Here is a 17,553-nt window from a genome sequence, read left to right as displayed (position 1 = left end):
CTTTCACAAGCCACTGCACAAAATAAATATATAGCAGAAAATGGGTGTAGATGTCTCTCTTACTTGTCTTAACAGGACAAATTGCCAAGAGAGAAACTTTTATATTCCAATCTGGCAACAAAGCCACAATCCTGTTCCTAAACAATATAAATAGCCAGAACCTCAACTGATGGCATTTTTTTCCCCTTTTTGACTTCCTTTTATGTTATTTGCTTTGCCTTGTCCTTTGTTTATCTGGACAACAAATATTCTGCAGCAGGAACAATATATTGTTGTATATGTGTAAAAATGCACAGCAAAAAATGGTCCTTATCTTGACTAAATCCTCAGAAGTGTCAGATTGAACTTAATAAATAATGATAGTAGATTAATTCAATTTAGAGGAAATATTTTTATTTACCCCACTTTAAAATTTGAGCCATTCAAACTGAAGTTATTGACAATGTTTGGCTTTAGCATCAATGTTTTAGAGGAAACAGGATGAGTGAGCTCACAGAGAAAGCCAAAAAGGAAATAAGGAATGAAATAAAAAAACAGAAAAGAAGAAAGAATGTCCTGTGAGTCATTTCACATAGGAGAGAAAATGCTGGAAATATGCAGTCTTGACTTCAGAAAAAGACTGATGTGAGCTTTTTAGTCCAGAACTACTATTACAATTGTTTAATTTGAAAATTGTGTGCAAATGATACACCCTTATTTCTGAGAAATTCACTGATTTCTGAGAAATTCTCTGATTTCTGAGAAATTCTCCTCCTTGCACACACTACTTAGCAAGCATGTGGTGGTGGTCACAGCTGGACAAAATAGCAATTTACGGATTACAAAGACACACTTCTATGTGAAACAAGGGCAAATGAGGGGTGTGAATGTGAGTGTCCAGAGCCTCTCAGAAGGACAAAAGTGGTTGTTGCACTACTCTGCAGAGAAAATTTTTATTGTCAGAGTTTACCACTGCAGCTTATAATTTTTATTACTAATTATTAAGTATTATTAATAATAACAATATTAATATTTTCTTTGGTGAGAAATCTGCTTTGTACATCACACAATATTTCTAGCAGGAGGGACGGCAGGTTGGATTTCTCAGGCAGTAGAAGGCAGGTGCTTGGTGCTCATGGGGCAGGAGCTCTTGGGAAGAGGTCTGTGAAAGGTAAATAAGACATTTTAGTGCCAGGAAGCATTTGCAATGAACTGGCAACTTGCAGGCAGCAGAGCAAGTGTTTCACAGGGTCAGCCCACGCAGCAGTGGCACTCTACCTGCCATCTATTACATTACCTGACGTGGGGCATGCTCCTGTCACCTCACCTGAAATGTGCACTTAGGGGAAACACTCCCCAGGTCCCACCCCTCAGTGCTTGACAACTGGCAGCTTTAATGGCCTATGAGATGTATTTACTTAGGAAAAAGGTATTCTCTTCCTGCACATTAGCTGACGCATAAATCAGCCAAACCTAAAATAGTTGAGAAAATATAATTAATACAAACTAACCAGTCAAAGTCAAACCTGAATACCCTTTTAATTTTAACCTTCTAAAGAGTATGGAGGCTACAAAAAATAGAACATTTCTTAACAGTCTGCAAAGTCTTGTTTCCATTTTTCTGGGAAACACTTTCAAGTTTTGCCTTTCTCTTCTGAAAAGCAAACAAGAAATAAAAGGAAGTAGGGGGTTTGTTCCCCTTCTTTTTCTCAAAAAGAAATCCTCTGCTGTTTCTGATTTAACTGGCAAATTTTAAAAGAACAAATATTTTACTGAGGTCAACAAAATATTCAGTTTCTTCAGCACAGAAAAATATTTTCATAGGGAAAAAAGCATCTTGCATAGAGCTTTAAAGATGCTGTTGTTCCTTATTGCCTGTGCTGTTGATTCACAGGACATCAAGGACTGTTCTTGGTGAAATGTAAGTTATGTGAGCAGATTAACCCTGCAGCAGAGTGTGCATTTATTCAAAACACCTCTGGTTATTTTCTTTGCAGTTTATCTGTGCTTTGCTTATGGCCCAGGTGCAGCAGGGAAGTCTGGGGTTGCCCTGCCACATGACCTGATCCATCCCCTGCCAGGAGTTTGAGCACAGCATAGCACAGGGAGTAACACCAGCGCAGTCACTTTTGTGCTGTTTCCTGCCAGAAAAAGCCATGTCTGTGCCCAGCAGATGGGGCAGAGCCTCAGACAGGCTCTGGGTGACAGTGGCCAGTGCAGACAGCCCCGTGGGAGCAGTTGCTGACACCCATGGCCAGGATGTGAGACTTGACCAATATTCCAGGACACCCCAAAGACACCTGAGAGCAGGCTAAATTGCCCCTTGAAAGCCTTAGCTGTGTAGCAGATAATTTCAGGGGCCCCAAGGTGATTAATTATGTTCAGAGGCAAGTGCATTTCCAGCTCTCCTGCTCACCACTGTACCCACATCCCCTTGAATCCAGGCTCTCTATATCTGAAAACTGGAGGCTGAGAAAATGAATCAGGAGGAGGGAGTAATTAGAGTTGGGATGTCACACTAAATCACAGGCCCTGGTTAGTCAAGCAGCTTGCTTCTGACAGCACCAGTTGGATGCAATGAATAGTGGACAGTGGCAGAGTTTAATATTTTAGCACCTGCTTTATTTTGCATGCAGGAAACCAGCTACATATTCACATTTAAATAAATCTGCAGTCACAGGCAGCTTTTTCAGGGGGAGAGCTGTCTGCTGCCTGTTAGCTCACACATGGCCACTTTAAACCTCTGCAGAGCCAAAGGGTAAGGTACAAGTAGGATTGACAGATAAAGAAAAAATGGCATAAACCTTTTGTGCTTTACAAAACTACTGATGCTTCTATATTTGAGTTGGCTTTGAGGTTTTTTCTGTGGTGAGGGCACTGTTATAGCAAGACTCTTTTGTAGATCAAAAATGAGGACATGGAGGAAAAGATGTAATTTATTCTGAGTAAGGACTAATCTGGTGGTTAGGACACTCACCTGAATAAGTGACAGATTTAATGCTTCTTAGTTTCTGGGGCTCATAAGAAAAGATTTTATGGTGCACTCTCTGTGCACGTGTATGTGCAGTCACACAGAATTCAATATGTAAGTATTTGATGTCTATGGGCAGGCAGCAGCTTCAAAGAGCAACACTGAGTAAACCAAGAACATCACAAGTTATTAATCAACAAGAAAAAACAAAACAATGCTAATATTTTGTTGCTACTCATCTGGAAAAACAAAATAGCCATTTACCTGTAAAAGATCTTGTGGATTTTTCCTATGTGCACCTCATTGATCTCAGACCTCATTGCCTGTCCCTGCAAACCTGGGTCCAGCCCTGCTGATGGATGGATGCTGTGCACCACTCCCTGGTCAAGTGTTCCCTGTGTCCTGTGCTGCTGGGCTGGGTGTCAGCATGCACAGTGTCTGTGTGCCATGTAAGAGCAAAGTAACACAAAGATTTTACCAAGGGCTATAAATCACTCTTGGGAGAGACCCCATCACCCTCAGGGAAGAGCCACTCAAGCACAAGGTGTGAATGGATCCCCTGAAGATCAGGAATTTGCTCTGCACCATAAAAGCCACTTATAACTATGAGGGGCTTCTGTTTCTACTGCTGGATAACTATTTGGTTTTCACAAATTAAACAAAATTTTAAATAATTAAAAAATTAATAATTTTTAATTACAACCAGATTTTAACTACTCTTCAGATTTCTAGCAAGCAATCAACAGGAATCTAGGTTTTATGGTTGCTCCACTGTTTCCTTCACTAGACCTGTGAAATAGGATGCTGTGTAAGCCTTGATTTCATATAGAAGTGTAATAAGAGTAAATAACTTCATTGGCAATGCAACTGAACTTTAAATTATTAAATATTTTTGTTGTTATCAATATGACTAAAAATCTAATAAGTGTTGAATGTTCACATTTTCAATGTTAGATATTATCTAAGTAAACATAGTATAATCAATATTATTGGCTATGTTGTAGAAATTGATCCAACTGACTGCATTTTTTCTGGCTTCTATTAAAAAAAAATAAAATAAAGGAAACAGAGGAAAATGTCAAGACTACAATTAAAAGCCATAATAGAAATACAATTTAAAAATCTCTGTTATCTTAGAAGGGCAGATTTTGATCTCAGATGAGATGTTGCCATTGAATTCAAGGTGCTAGATCCATAGAAGGGGGCTGGAGGACATTTCTGATGGCTGTGTGAACAAGCTCTATCCAAAATGGGCTGAACTCAGCTCCCAAGGGCTTTGATGGGAAAGACACCCATAGCTCCCGTGACAGAGAGACAGAGCACACTGCACTGACACAGGCTTGCCTTCCCTGCCCTGGCATGAGCCCTGCCCTAAGCCCTGACAGCCAAATCCATCTCCCTCCCCTCCTTCTGTGGAGGTCTGCAGGCAGGAGCAGGGCTCAGCATCAAGCTGCCCCCAACCCTCCCTCCACACTTGTTTCAGGAGCTTTTCCCTTCCTGATGCTGGGTCCAGTGAGGCCCTTCAGATTCACCAGTGCAGAAGTCAGCAGTGACTGCAAGGAGTGTGGTGATGTTAAAAATGTAGGTTATATATAGTGAGGTTGTTCAGTAGGCCTAAATATAGTCCTTTTTAAATATTTTTGGTTTCTTTCCATTATCCCTGGCATTCCAAAGTAGAAGAATATCAGTGATGCACTGCGATACTAAAATAATAATGAAATTGTGAATTCATCTTCTTTTGTCTTCATCATCCCGTGCAGAATGTCCTCACAATGTACTCAGAAGTTAATTTAGGTCTCAGGTGTACTTGGCTGCTGATTCAGGTGGGTTTTATTTATGAGAGTAACCATCAGCCAGAATTACTGTGATCTATTGAAGAATTTCAATTTTACCTAATTTGCAAAATCCCTTTTTTTTTTGTTGTTTTTGGGGGTTTTTGTTGTTGTTGTTGGTTTGATTTTTTATTTTATCGTGAGGGGTTTTCCTGATTTTTGGGGAATTTTTTTTTTTTAACAGAACAAATATACCTCAGATAAATATAAACCAGATTTTTAGACAACCCACAAATAACCTGAAGACCTCTTAAGCTAGGAGTTCAGACAACCTACACAAGAATGTGCCTAATATCCTCTAGAAAAATCATAAAGAGAAGCAAAGGGAAGAAGGAAAAAAAAAAAAACAGAAAAAGACTGGGGTTTCCCGGGAAACAGAATTTCTGTTTCATGAGAAATTTTGGCATAATGAATATGCATTCTGAAATTGTAATGGAAAGTGTTAACAGTATACAACCAAGAATATTAAAATAGATACTGATAATCAAGAATTAAAATAATTCTTCAGTGCTACATGATTATTAATCAAGTTATTTATCTTAATAGTAATTATAATATATGAGCTATAACATACAACAAAATAACATTTTCCAGTATTCCTATTTTAAAATAATACTGTTTCCAATAGTAGTGCTAAAAAAAGTACTTTAGTGCTCTCGTTTTGTAAGAATAATCTGTCAAAACCCACTGTCTTCCACAATGCCTTATTTCAAAACCACTCAGGATTTTTGATGGAAACCTAAAATTTCACAGGATATCATGTGTTTCCATTTACTCTGCTCTTTTTGCAGGTAAAGAACAGATGTGTACATTTCTGAAGCAATTAAACTTGTTTTCTCTGGAGTTTGGATTGTGCAGGCTGATTCCTGCAGGGCTGCCAGAGCCACACGGGCTCTGCAAGGGGAGGATGAGTGCAGAGATATTTTGCAGCATCAATCACTCTGAACCAGCAAAGGCTGCAGCACCACACCTCAGTGCCACTGAAGCACTTCCTGGCACTGGGCTGGGTTTTACAGTGACACCTCCAGCTTGTACTTAGAAGGCAGAGAAGTATCTGTTACTACATGTCTAGGAACCAAGTGAGAGCGGTTTCTGCCCTTGGTGCCAGCTGAAGACAAGTATGTTCATTCAGCAATAGCAGATTTGTAAGCAGTCCTTTTTACCCTGTTCTTCTGTCCACCACCTGCAGAACTCATTTTCCTTTCCCTTAATTTGCTTGCTCTTTCTAGTATTGTTCGCCCTGGTACAAACGCTTCACCAGAAGTGGTTATTTTTAATTTTTCTGTTTAACCAAGCCTTGGTGAAGCTGTGAGCCAAGCAGTGGTGGCTGGTTGACCTTCCACCTTAGGTGTGGTGCTGGCACAGCACGTTCATCCCCCGGGCGCTGAGCTCCAGCGTCCTTCCCTGTCTTTTGTCACCTTACAGGCGGCTGTGTTAATATGCAGCCCATTACTACCTTACTGATGAGGCAGACTGCTGAGGATCAATATGTCTCTGCATTTGTCAGCCCTGTATACCCCAGAGTTAACTTCTCAGCTCTGCTGCCAGTGCTCGTGTCCCGCTGTGCGATCGTGGGGAATTGTCGATTCCTCACGCGGCGTGTCCGTACTCGGGGCTTGGCGGGGTTGCTTTGCAGAACAAGTAAGAAAGATCCAAGTGTCGCGTTTGTTTGGCTCCCACTGCTTGAGTAATAGTAGGTGCAGCCAAAACAGCAGAGGACAGCTTGCTTAGGGGGTCACTGCAGCTCAACAGCTCGCCATTGATGTTGTCAGGCAGACTTGGGAAAGATGCCCAAATGCTATCAACTAGAGGACATTGCATTTTAATGAAAGACAAAAAAAAAAAAAAAATCAAGATTAAAAAAAGAAGAAAGGTAAACTCCCTAGTCAAACATAATAAACAAAAGAAGAGATCTAATGGCACTTTTTTTTCCCCTTGCTGCTCACTTTTTCATGCCTCTGTCTTCATGCAGTAGCTTTAGGGAAAACAGCACTGGGATTACTGGGAACAAGTAACAACCATCTAACACAAAAACTCTTAATTATAGAACAAATCTTTAAGAGATTTGTACATGAAATCCACATAATGAGTTTTAATAGGCAAGGAAATATCTTGAGCTATTTAGATGTGAAGTCTGTCCAGGCCGAACATATATATATTTTAGCTGAATTTTTTTAAAAATAATAAAACATGAATTTACCTCTGCATTACCTTGTGATTTCTTTCTGTCCTGTTTGTCTGAAGATAACCTTGTGCAGGTATTTTGGGGAAATATGGCAGATATTTCACGCAGCCCCAGGGGTACAAATACACTCTGGTATATCACACTGAATCTGGGCTCCAGATCAGGTGTCTCAGGTGTTTTGTTAAGCAGTAAGGTTGCAAGATCACATGCATTATGCAATCTCATTATTTTAAATGTGTGAACACCAGTCTGGGTCATGCCACACAGAAGTGGCAGTCATTGGTGACAGCAATACGTGTTTCAGATCTCCACACGTGTTTGTAGCAAAGCCTCAGGGCTCAGGGAAACATACGCTTTGGAATTTTCTCTGCTGACAAAGGATACTTTCCTTTCCAGGATACTTTACCAGAGAGAAATGTTCTGGTGAAATGTTGGTGGCAGAGCAACATTGCTGACAAAAATTAAGTAAAAGTGTGATAAACCAAAACAGTTACTGCATGTTCATGTGCAGAGCCCTGAGGATGAGAAGTCAAAGGGAACCTCTGATATTTGTTTTGCAAGAGATGATAAATTTTAAGTGCATCTTGACCAGACATCCTCACAACCCTGCCCAGCTTGTACTCATGCTGAGTGGAGCCTGCTGAACAGATCAACCTGTGTCTTTTTAAACTTAAACAGGGAGGCTGCTCTGGCATCACCCAGATACCAGGTGCCCCATCAGCACCATGTCCCATCTTTAGCTGTGAACCTTTGCGAAAGTGTAAGATGTAACCTGTGTAAAGGCCTTCTCATGTCTCTCTGCCTGGGTTTTGGTTCATTCATTCTGTAAAGAGATAATGGAGAGAGGCTGTGAGATTGGAATTGCTGGCAGGTCTCCAGGAGTGACTACAGGCAGTGATGGGCTGGTTCTGCTCGGGGTAGGGCAACAGCTCCCAGTGCAGGGCAGAACTTCGGGCAGGCACAGAGCAATTGCATTCACAGCACTGCCCAGGAGCTGATAAACCCCAGCCACAAACATGCAACTCCTCTTCATGGAGCCCTAGTAGCCTGGGAAGCCCTGGATTTCTTGCCCAGGGTGCTTCACTTGAGTAGTTTGCCCTGGAACCTACCCTGCTGTCTTCTGAGATGCCCCCAGAAGGGTTTTGCTGGGTTTTGATGGTTCCCTGCCTTGGGACAATGACAATTTATTTGATACAAGCTTCTCACAAACATTTCATTTATTTCAATGGAAAAATCACAGATGTTATTTCTCTCAAAAGTAATGAGGATTGAAAAAATCTGGTCCCTTTCAAAATTCATTACGACCAAAGTACTTAACACCTATTAAAGGTCATTTATTGTCTTCATATTTGATTTCTTCTCCAATTTTAAAATTTCATGCATGGATATGTAAACAGATTGGGTTTTTTTCTCCTACCTTGCCCACCCCCAAAATAAGATTATGCCTATTGGTATCAGACAGCAATACAGTGCTACCCAGATTTTCACTGCTCTGATTCACTGGCTCCACAATTAATGAAGTTTTCCCATTGTTTGCAGAAATTCTTGATATAATGGCTTCAGTTTCTTTGTTAATTATTATTTTATTAATGATCTTTCACACAGTTTTTCAAAGAGACTGTAAATCTCTTAGTAAAAGTAATGGGCAGCTACTCACAGGAATAATCCCATTACAATCAGCTGTACTACTGTTTGTCATTTGGAGTGAAGTGCTGGAGCTCTGACCCTTACTGATTTACCACTCTTCATAATTAGTTGCAGTGATTAAAATGCATTTTAGATTACACTGCAGTTTCTCTCACTTAAAAGTTTTTTTATTACTGAGGACAAACTCAAGTTCTGAAGGTGAAAATTTGTCCTCCAGTATAAAAGAAACAGCAGCAAAGAGTAATTCCATAGATAAGGCTTACAAAAGAAATGAGAAGCAGAGATGCTTGGGCAAGAAGTGTTGCTGGGGGTGCAGGGGCTGTTTTAGCTGACAGAGACAGCTCATGAAGGAATTGAGCAGAGTAGCTTAATGAAACTGAAAACACTGCACAAAGCACTGACAGCAGCCCATGGAAATAATGAATCAATCTGTTGCATCTGTATCTAATTAAGAATCATTATAATACAGTCTTTTTCTCTAGTGATCAGGATTAGTGGATACCCCACAGGAAAGAGCTAATAAATAGAGTTTAAAAAAGAGCTAATAAATACAGTTAAATTCAAGTGCCAGGACATTATGCAGCTTTATCTGGACTGTGATTCTCAAGCACTTTTCTTCAACAACCCCAAATCCAAGTAGTCTCTGCTTCCTGTGAGGGACAAAGCCAGGATTCTTTTGTAGAGGTTTTCAAGGCAATGCAGAAAAATTAATTTATAAAAATAAGACAAATAAACAGAAAAAAATAAAGATTAAAAAAGTGGAATGCTTGGATGCTGCAAAAAATTTCTGGCAAGGGCCGTACATTCTACTATCTCTCTGTTACAGTTAGAAATGTAGTTTCCATAATTTTTCCTTTCCCCCCTTTCGCATCTCTTCTGACTTTCCTTCTTCCTCCTCCAAAAACCCTCATTAAGTTGCTAAGAGCTTAATTTACTTTAAGCCTGTTTGGAGATCTGTTATTCTACCCAAGTGTCTGAATAATCCCTCAGGAATCTGTATTACTAACTGGTTTCCTGTAGCCAGATGACATATACCTTGAGAGTGGAAGGCATTTCTGTATTTTTTTCCCTCCTGTTAGCAGAATATATTTTATTTAATCTTGTTTATTTGGTTTCTGTTTTGTTTTTAGTTCAGAGGGGGATGGAGAAAAACTTCCTAGTTGAGAAAAAGGTGTTTTTAACCCTTTTTTCTTCTTGCCTGTTAGGATACTTTTCCAACTGTGATAGTTTAAATCCCAGGGGAAGCAATCTAGCATCATTTCTGTGATAACGAGAGGAGAGCTACAGAGTGGAATCTCAAAGCTGTCCCTCACATCTTAGTGGAACTTGAGGTAAAATATTTCAGTGTCCCTATGAGGCCACTCCTCTGCCCTGTGCTGGGGGCAGCGTTGGATGGAGACTGGTGCAAGGAGGGCGTGCTGGGAATTGTGCCAGGAAAACACTAAACTGAGCATCATTTGTTGTAGGAGCTCATGGGATGCTCTGCTGTGCCACCACCATGTGCAGTAAAGAGCATTGTTCCTCTAATGTTCCTCTCTCTTGGAACTGGAAGTGAATGTACAGCCCAATTAGTGCAGCAGCTCAAAACAATAAACCCTCCAGAATCTCTGGTGGGGGAAGCATGCTTTTATCTATTTGGTAAATAATTTATTAATCACACTGATGTATCCTCCTTGACAGCAACAGAGCCAGATAAGTGATGGTTCAAAATCAATTTGTCATGGTCCAATGTGCACTCAGTGACCTACTTGGTCTGTTATATAGGTCAAACTTGTACATGATGCTTGGATAGCAGAGGCACTTCTTAAAAAAACAACAGCAACAACAAAACTCATGGCACAATTCAGACTGTGGGACCCTATGCTGGCTCAGGCTCAGACTCAGCCACACAGCTAGAAAACTCAGCTTACAGAGAGGGTCGAGGACAAGGGACTCATTAGGTGAAGCTTTGGGGTCTCAGTCTCTCAAAAATGTCCTGTGCTGGGGGGCAGCAACAGTGTCGGGGTAGATCCATACTTTCTGACCTAATTCTGTGACCTTGTTGTTGTCACACTGCCCTCTGTCATTGATAACACCCCTACCATGCCCCTGGTATTTCTCTGTTTGCCCTGCTTCAGTCTCTACTTGTCCTACTCACAACAGCTTTTTTCTTCAGGTGAAAAAGGAAATTTTCTCCCTTTTCCTCTTTGTAACCCCTGCTGTGGAGCCCATACGAGTGTCACAGTTTGAAGCCTTGTGTTTCTGAGCGGCCTAGTCAGGTTAAGGAGCTACAAGATTTTAAACTGCAGAGACAGAAATTAAAGCTGTGACAGAACTTCTGAGTAGCTGTTTTGCTGGTAGTCCCTTTGTGGCTTGACTAAAGTCTTGGTTGCAATTTGTTGATGAAATTTGTAGTACTATGTTTGTATTTCATTGAGGGCCCTCCACCAGTGAGTCCGGGACAGTGAAGAGGTGTGTGAGGTGACACTTGAATGGGCAGTACTCACACTCCCAAAACTGTCTTGGAATGGTCTTCATGCCACGTGTCATCCATTTGTCATTAGAAAGACATTTTTCCCCAAATCCTATTAGCAAGCACTATTTTAGGAAAGTGACTTAGGCCCTATTCTGAGGATTTTCACCAAAGCTGTTCTCTGTGGCTGGAGGGAGTTGGGCAACTGACTGCACTTGTGAGCTTTCCTTGTCTCTTCCCATGCACATAGTAGGTGGTGGGATTAGTTAGGGGTTTTTTTTTCATTTTGTTTTATTTTGTTTTGTTTGTTTGTTTGTTTGTTTGTTTTTTGTTTGTTGTTTGGTTCGGGGTTTTTTTTACATTTTTGGGGGGTTTTTTGGTGGATTTTTATCTTTTCACATTATGACTTAATTTTTTAATGCATTTTTTAGGAGCACTTCATGGTGTAGTGGTGTAGAGTGGAGATTTTCCTAATTCAGGACACTGAACATACCTTCAATTGAATATGAAGGCGCTGAATGTGTTGAATAACCTCCACAGGACACTGCTGTCCTACATTTTACTGGATTCCTTCTGATTTTCTTGAAAGCATGAGAGGGAAAGAGACTTTCTTTTCAATGACAGGGGCACATCTTTTTAAGGAGTTTTCTCCTCACTCCTGCTTTGTGCTGCCCCACTGCAGGATCACAACCTTCAGTGCCCAGCATCAGGTTTCAGAGCTCCTACATGGTCTGCATGGTTGGAACAAGAGAGTGAGGTGGGTGCCAGCTGCACGCAGGAGGGATGGGTACAAATGCAAGGATCCACCCTGAAGTAAGAGCACAGCAGAAATAAGGTTTAAAAATCTGGATTTGTTGGAGTTTTTTTGTTGTTTGTTTTGGTTGGGTTTTTTTTTTTTTTTTTGGCTGTTTTTTTTTTTCCACTTGGAACCTGGATTTTTTTCAGCTGTTAGGGAACTAATGCTTTCTTAAGCCAAAGGTGGTGAATACAGTCTTCTGTATTTCAGTTCTTCTTTGTTTTAGTGTTATCACCCCATTCCTGGCACTGGTTTGACATTTGTCGAAAAATCTGGTTCCTACTTGACTGGCACACTGAAATGTAGCCAGGCTACCAGTGGGGGTACCACCACTACAGACAAGAACTAAAGGGACTGGAAACAAATCCACCAATGGGGCTTCTCAACTTTTGAAAAAAACAGTGTATACCTGTAAGGATGTCTATAGTCCTAAAACAGGTTTTAGGACTTTTTCTTTCCATTTCATCAGAGGCACAGTAAATTCTAAAAACTGAGAAGGACCTCTGGGGTCATGGCATGAACTTCTTGTTTGGACTTGGGAATTCAATAAAACCCCACTCATGCCACCAAGAGTTTCTGCAAACAGTGTTCCTCCTGTGCACTCCCTGAAGGGCACCCGCAGCCCTGGGTTTTGTACAAATCACACAATGAGCCCTGGAGACAGGATACAAATCTCTTCTAAAACCAGCATCTAAGTAAACAGACAAACCCCAGCAGGCTTTTTTCAGCACTTTGGAATTGTTTGTGTTTTGTCAGCCTTTAGTAATCTAATTGAAGAGTGATGTAAGACACAGGCCCAGCAGGACCAAAAAATATATTTGGTGGGATATTTTAATAAGATGAATCTTAATGTTTTCCATGAGGTGTCAGCAGTTCCTTAAACCAGCACAGGGTTTGCAACAAATGGCTTCTTTTGCTGAGAATTCAAAAGATATTCTTTAAAGTCTGTGAACTGCCAGTGAGCTTCAATAGAACAAGTGTTCTCAAGGTGTATTTATGTTGCCTGTATAGCACTCCAAAGGATTTCTGCCAGCCCACCCCATTACAATGAGTAATGTTTCCTTTAAAAGTGAATGAAGAAGACTTAGATCTTGGTTAATTAAATAATCTTCTCCTTTTTTACATTATTTACAATAGGAGACTGACACCAACCCTCTAGTTTCCTACCCTGAACCTCAGGACATTATTATGTTTACCTTGACAAAAGCTGAAGGGTCAAAACATTTGTGTTATCTATCTGCCAGGAAATGAAAGGGCAGAGAATATGTAATTAAGCACAGATTAATACTTCCAGAAGATTCATTAAAAAAAAAAAAAAAAAAACAAACCCAAACAACTAAAACCAAACCAAACTAACAAATAAAAGCTGTTTCCTATGTGGTGGGATGGACTGTAAGCCAGTACTCAGCACTGCATTGATCATGGTGAAGCAGCACCAGGTGAGCTCTCATCTCCTCATTTTTATTTATTGCCCATGGAGGCTGGCAGTTCTCCATGTGGAACTCTGCTTATGGCAGATTTATCTGTGGTGTGTAAGCAGCACACTGGCATCATGAATGTCCATCTATCAAAAATGCTGAAGCATCGCCTATGATGGAAGAAGGATGTTTTTGCTGAATGCAGAGCAAAGAAGGAGAATGTTAACACTTTGAAAAGAGCAAGCAGCCAGTATTATGGTCTCAAAATCAATTTACGTCAGGCAAGGAAGTGTGACAGGAGGAACAAAGTGCAGAGCAGGGCCAGCTTCTAAGAGTCCACCTAAGTACAAGTCTCCTTGGTGTCTGAACTCCAAAGACAAGAATAAATGTCTCTGTGTCAGTCTGAAGGAATTAGCAATTCTCTTTATCCAGTGCTTGGCTTTTTAAATTTTTTTAACTTGCTTTTTGCTATAACATCTCTCTCCCTCTCGACTTTGAATTGGAAAATCTTAAGGTATACAATAGTGATTTCATTGCATTTTCATTTATTGTTTACTATTATAAGTCTAAGACTTCAAGTTTTATCTCTGGAACTCATTTTGATCTCATTGCAGAAAAAACACCAGAAGATAGGGAAACTCTTTCCTAAATAAGTAAATAAATAAATGCACATATCAGGGTAACTTCTCTTTGTGCAACTGGAGGTGCCTTTTAGCATTTTCCCTAAAGAAGAATTTTATAGCTGTCAGTTTACAGCTATAAAATTGTATTGTATCAAAAATGTCAATTATTCATTCCTAGTTCATGCTAGACTTTGTCCTTGGGCATCTATGTCTTAAATGACCTAGCTCTGCAGATGTGCAAAAATATAGGGCCAGAAGCAACCTTTGAGTACCTGCAAGATCAGTAACAGAAAACTGCAAGGGGTCAGAGAGAATCTGCATGAAAATGAATGCTCTCCAAAGCAATTACTGAAGGCTTCCTTTTGCAAATGGCAGCCAAAATGAACCTTTATATTGATATACAGAGGTCAAGATCACTGTCCACTTCTCTTGACTTCAGCTGGAGCTGAAGGTGTCCAACATTTCAGAAAATGAAATCAATATGTCACAAGCTGGACATTCAGTTACTGACTCTTGCTGAAAGTGTGACTTTATCTTCTGTTCCTCCACTTACCCCACTTTAAAGAGGGATGAATGCTATTCACCTATCATGCAAATGTTCTGAGGCCTAATTAGTTAATATGTGTAAATTGCTTTTGAGATGAACAGTGTTAAGTATTATTATTGCTATATTAAAATATGGCCAGCAGCCAACCTTTCCATGTTGATGCAGGGTAATGACAAAGCTGATCAAGTTCAGGATTTTACTGCTACTGATCTGAAACAACAAATAGCTTTTGTGCATTTATCCAGGAACCAGTACAAGAAAACAATATCAATTTAGTCTGAATGTTAGTGAAGAGAGACAGCTGATATTTACTTTAAGGGAAGTTTTGCTATCCCAAAATATTACCTCAGCTTAAACATTCTGTGTGATTTTTTTTTTTTTAAGAAAAAGGGGTAAATTCACAGTAAGATATTAAATATTCCTTATTCCTTAGTTGAATTTGCTAGTGTTTTCTTCTGTCTGTGTGGGAATCTATGTGCAATTTACCATACAGAGCAGAAGGTTTCTTCTGTGCACTGTTTTGTAAGGTGAAATTTCATTCTCTAAAATGTTAAAGAAGACTGAAGGAAAAATTAGACTTCTAAAAGAATCAGTCAATGAATAGAGGAGAGAAGTTGGTGTAAACTATGAGAAACGGGTGTAGCCTTACCCTGCCATTTCTAAATCCATATTCCCAGAAAATATAGAAAAGTGTTTACTGAAATCAACAGCCATGATATGCTCCAGGACAATCACACAGATCTGAACTAGGGGTCTATTTACAGAACACTTTTCCAGGAGTGGTCCTATATCTTGATCAGTCAACAGACTGCAGTCCAAATCCAGATATGTTCAACGCTCCATTACAAGCAAGCAGGGAAAAATATGATGTGATTTCTTCCCATTTATCCAGCTTATCTTGTAAGTGGTAGCTACAAAATCTGTTATATGATTTATTCCACCACACAGGAACATGGTCACTCACTAAAAAATTATAGTTTCTGGTGGATTTCATGCAACTGTGAATCTTACACCTTGAGTTTGGAATTTATTCTTCATGGACAAGATTGTTTCATTTGCTTTACAAAAACCACAGGCAGAAATATGATGGTAAAGAAGACACACAAGATTTTTTTGGTAGAGTTATACTGAATTATATTGGGGAAAAAAGCCCTTGGGAAATCCAGAATGGGATGGATTATAATATGGAAACATACCGAACAACATTTCTGGTCTTGTACCATATACACTTGGTCCCAAACAGCTGATTTCTGAAGAGTTATGCTATAACCTGCATGTGGAAATAAGAAAAGATCTTTAGAACTCTGTAAATGATCAATAATAAAGGCCTCTGCCATTAAATTATCCACTTTCAGATTTTAGACTACAGATTGCAGATTACTTTATCTCAACAGCAAAACACAAAGTTCAAGTCATTAGAAAATCTTATAGCAGGACTTCAACTCAAGTATGTGGTCTTTCACTTTGTTTTTCTTTCTTTCCTCTCTTCCTTCTTTTCCCATATTTTCTGGTATTTTTTCTAGCCACAAAATGTATCAGAATTATAAGGATTACTTAGAGCTCTGATGCTTACTGCCTAAAATTAAACTATCCTTGGCAAACCTTTCAGATGTTATGTTTTTTTGCTTGCCTGACAGGAAACTGCCAAATTAATCTTAGTTTCTTTAGCCCCTGGGTCACTTCACGAGGCAATTTAAAGAGAAAATAATACATTGATCATCTAATAGAAATTGTTCTGATATTATGAAAAATGATAGAATCAATAGAATATTTCTACCAAAATACAATACTGAAATGGTTTTAACCTTCAGCATCCTATGGAGTCATAAAACTCTTTAGGTTGACTGGACAACCACTCCTGTAAACACTTCAGTTTTCATCAAGTCTTGCAATGCATGAGTGAACTTCATCTCCTGGACAGAAGTTTAACCACATTAGAAGGCTCTGGGCCACCTCTGGACTCTGACCTTACTATGTGTAGAGTGATGTGAGCATCCCACCTCTTTTTCCACAGGAGCTAAGGAGGAAATAAATGTATATGTATATGTATATGTATATGTATATGTATATGTATATGTATTCACACAGACATGCATGAACAACATTCAGTGGCATTCATGGACCCTTAAATTTAGTGAGAACCAGAAAAAAAAGCTAACCAGGATACTTGATCACACTTTTGCTATACATTCTTTCGATCAGTTTTTTTTTAAGTCAGTAGTATTATATTTATGTGCAAAATATTGCTTTGTTTGTGTAATGACTGTCGTTAGAGTCTTACTCCAGTGTTGTGGTTGTGTTCTACTTAATCTTCAGTACAATTCAAGTCTTTGAACTGTATAAATATCATCCTTTGGTGACAGATGTGTTGTTCTGGAACTTAAACAAATAGCCAGATGATCATTTTGTCTCAGTGCCTAGGCTTGTGAGAATAGTTTACAATACAGCTGGCAAATTTATTCTACATTTTGGTAAAGGGTAGGCTGCTGCCTACCAAAGTTTGATGCTTGACTTGGACAAAGTCTCACAAAGCTCTTAAATACCCAACTCCTATTTGCAATAGCAATATAACAGAGCATCCTACATACAGTCCTAAATCCATGGGGACAGAAGTGCTTCCTCAGGTGTGAAGGACCCAGTCCAGCTTTCTTGCTTTAAATTCCTTCTCACACCATTGACCAAAATAGCATCAATATTTCTCTACTCTACTCTGAAGAGAAACTACAAGATATGCTAATTATTAACATTTTTCTTTCTGGTACTTGATTTTCCACAGTGTCTGAGTGGTTTTGCACACTCACCTGAGACCTGGGGAGACACAGAGGGTAGGCACTGGGGGGAGTTAAATCTACACAACCTTCAAAAGCCTGCCACATCTGAGCTGTGAGGTGTCCTTAGGGAGAATGTCTCCATCCATCTGATCAAAGCTGGGCCTTTCCTCTGGTAGACGAAGAAGAACACATCCAGAATGAATACAGGCAAAGACAATCCTGATTCTTGCCGATGGTTTTGGTTGCAAAGGCTTGGGCAGCTTTGGTCCTTGTCTCCAGAACTGCTTTTATTTCTTCTAAGACACAATATAATGCAAAATTTGTAAAATTCC

The 17,553-nt window shown here is 39.7% G+C and overlaps 1 long non-coding RNA gene across 5 annotated transcripts in view; it reads right to left on the bottom strand.

Moving 5' to 3' along the window:
- Nucleotides 1-759: 759 nt before the first annotated feature.
- The window catches only part of LOC135282692 (uncharacterized), a 35,582-nt gene continuing 18,788 nt past the window's right edge, over nt 760-17,553 (bottom strand). For 3 of the 5 annotated variants that reach the window (XR_010348762.1, XR_010348825.1, XR_010348773.1), the window contains 4 exons: nt 17,252-17,390; nt 15,647-15,720; nt 6,239-6,587; nt 2,764-3,388 (listed from right to left, as the gene is read on the bottom strand). This is a non-coding gene — a long non-coding RNA (uncharacterized LOC135282692). Of the gene's footprint in view, nt 1,142-2,763; nt 3,389-6,238; nt 6,588-15,646; nt 15,721-17,251; nt 17,391-17,553 lie in introns of those variants that run through there. The other 2 variants (XR_010348797.1, XR_010348833.1) reach the window with 2 other exon arrangements.

Source organism: Passer domesticus, chromosome 1 (assembly GCF_036417665.1).
Source record: "Passer domesticus isolate bPasDom1 chromosome 1, bPasDom1.hap1, whole genome shotgun sequence".
NCBI lineage: Eukaryota > Metazoa > Chordata > Aves > Passeriformes > Passeridae > Passer > Passer domesticus.
The sequence above is the reverse complement of the archived record's forward strand: the minus strand, read 5'-3'. Positions and strand labels throughout refer to the sequence as shown.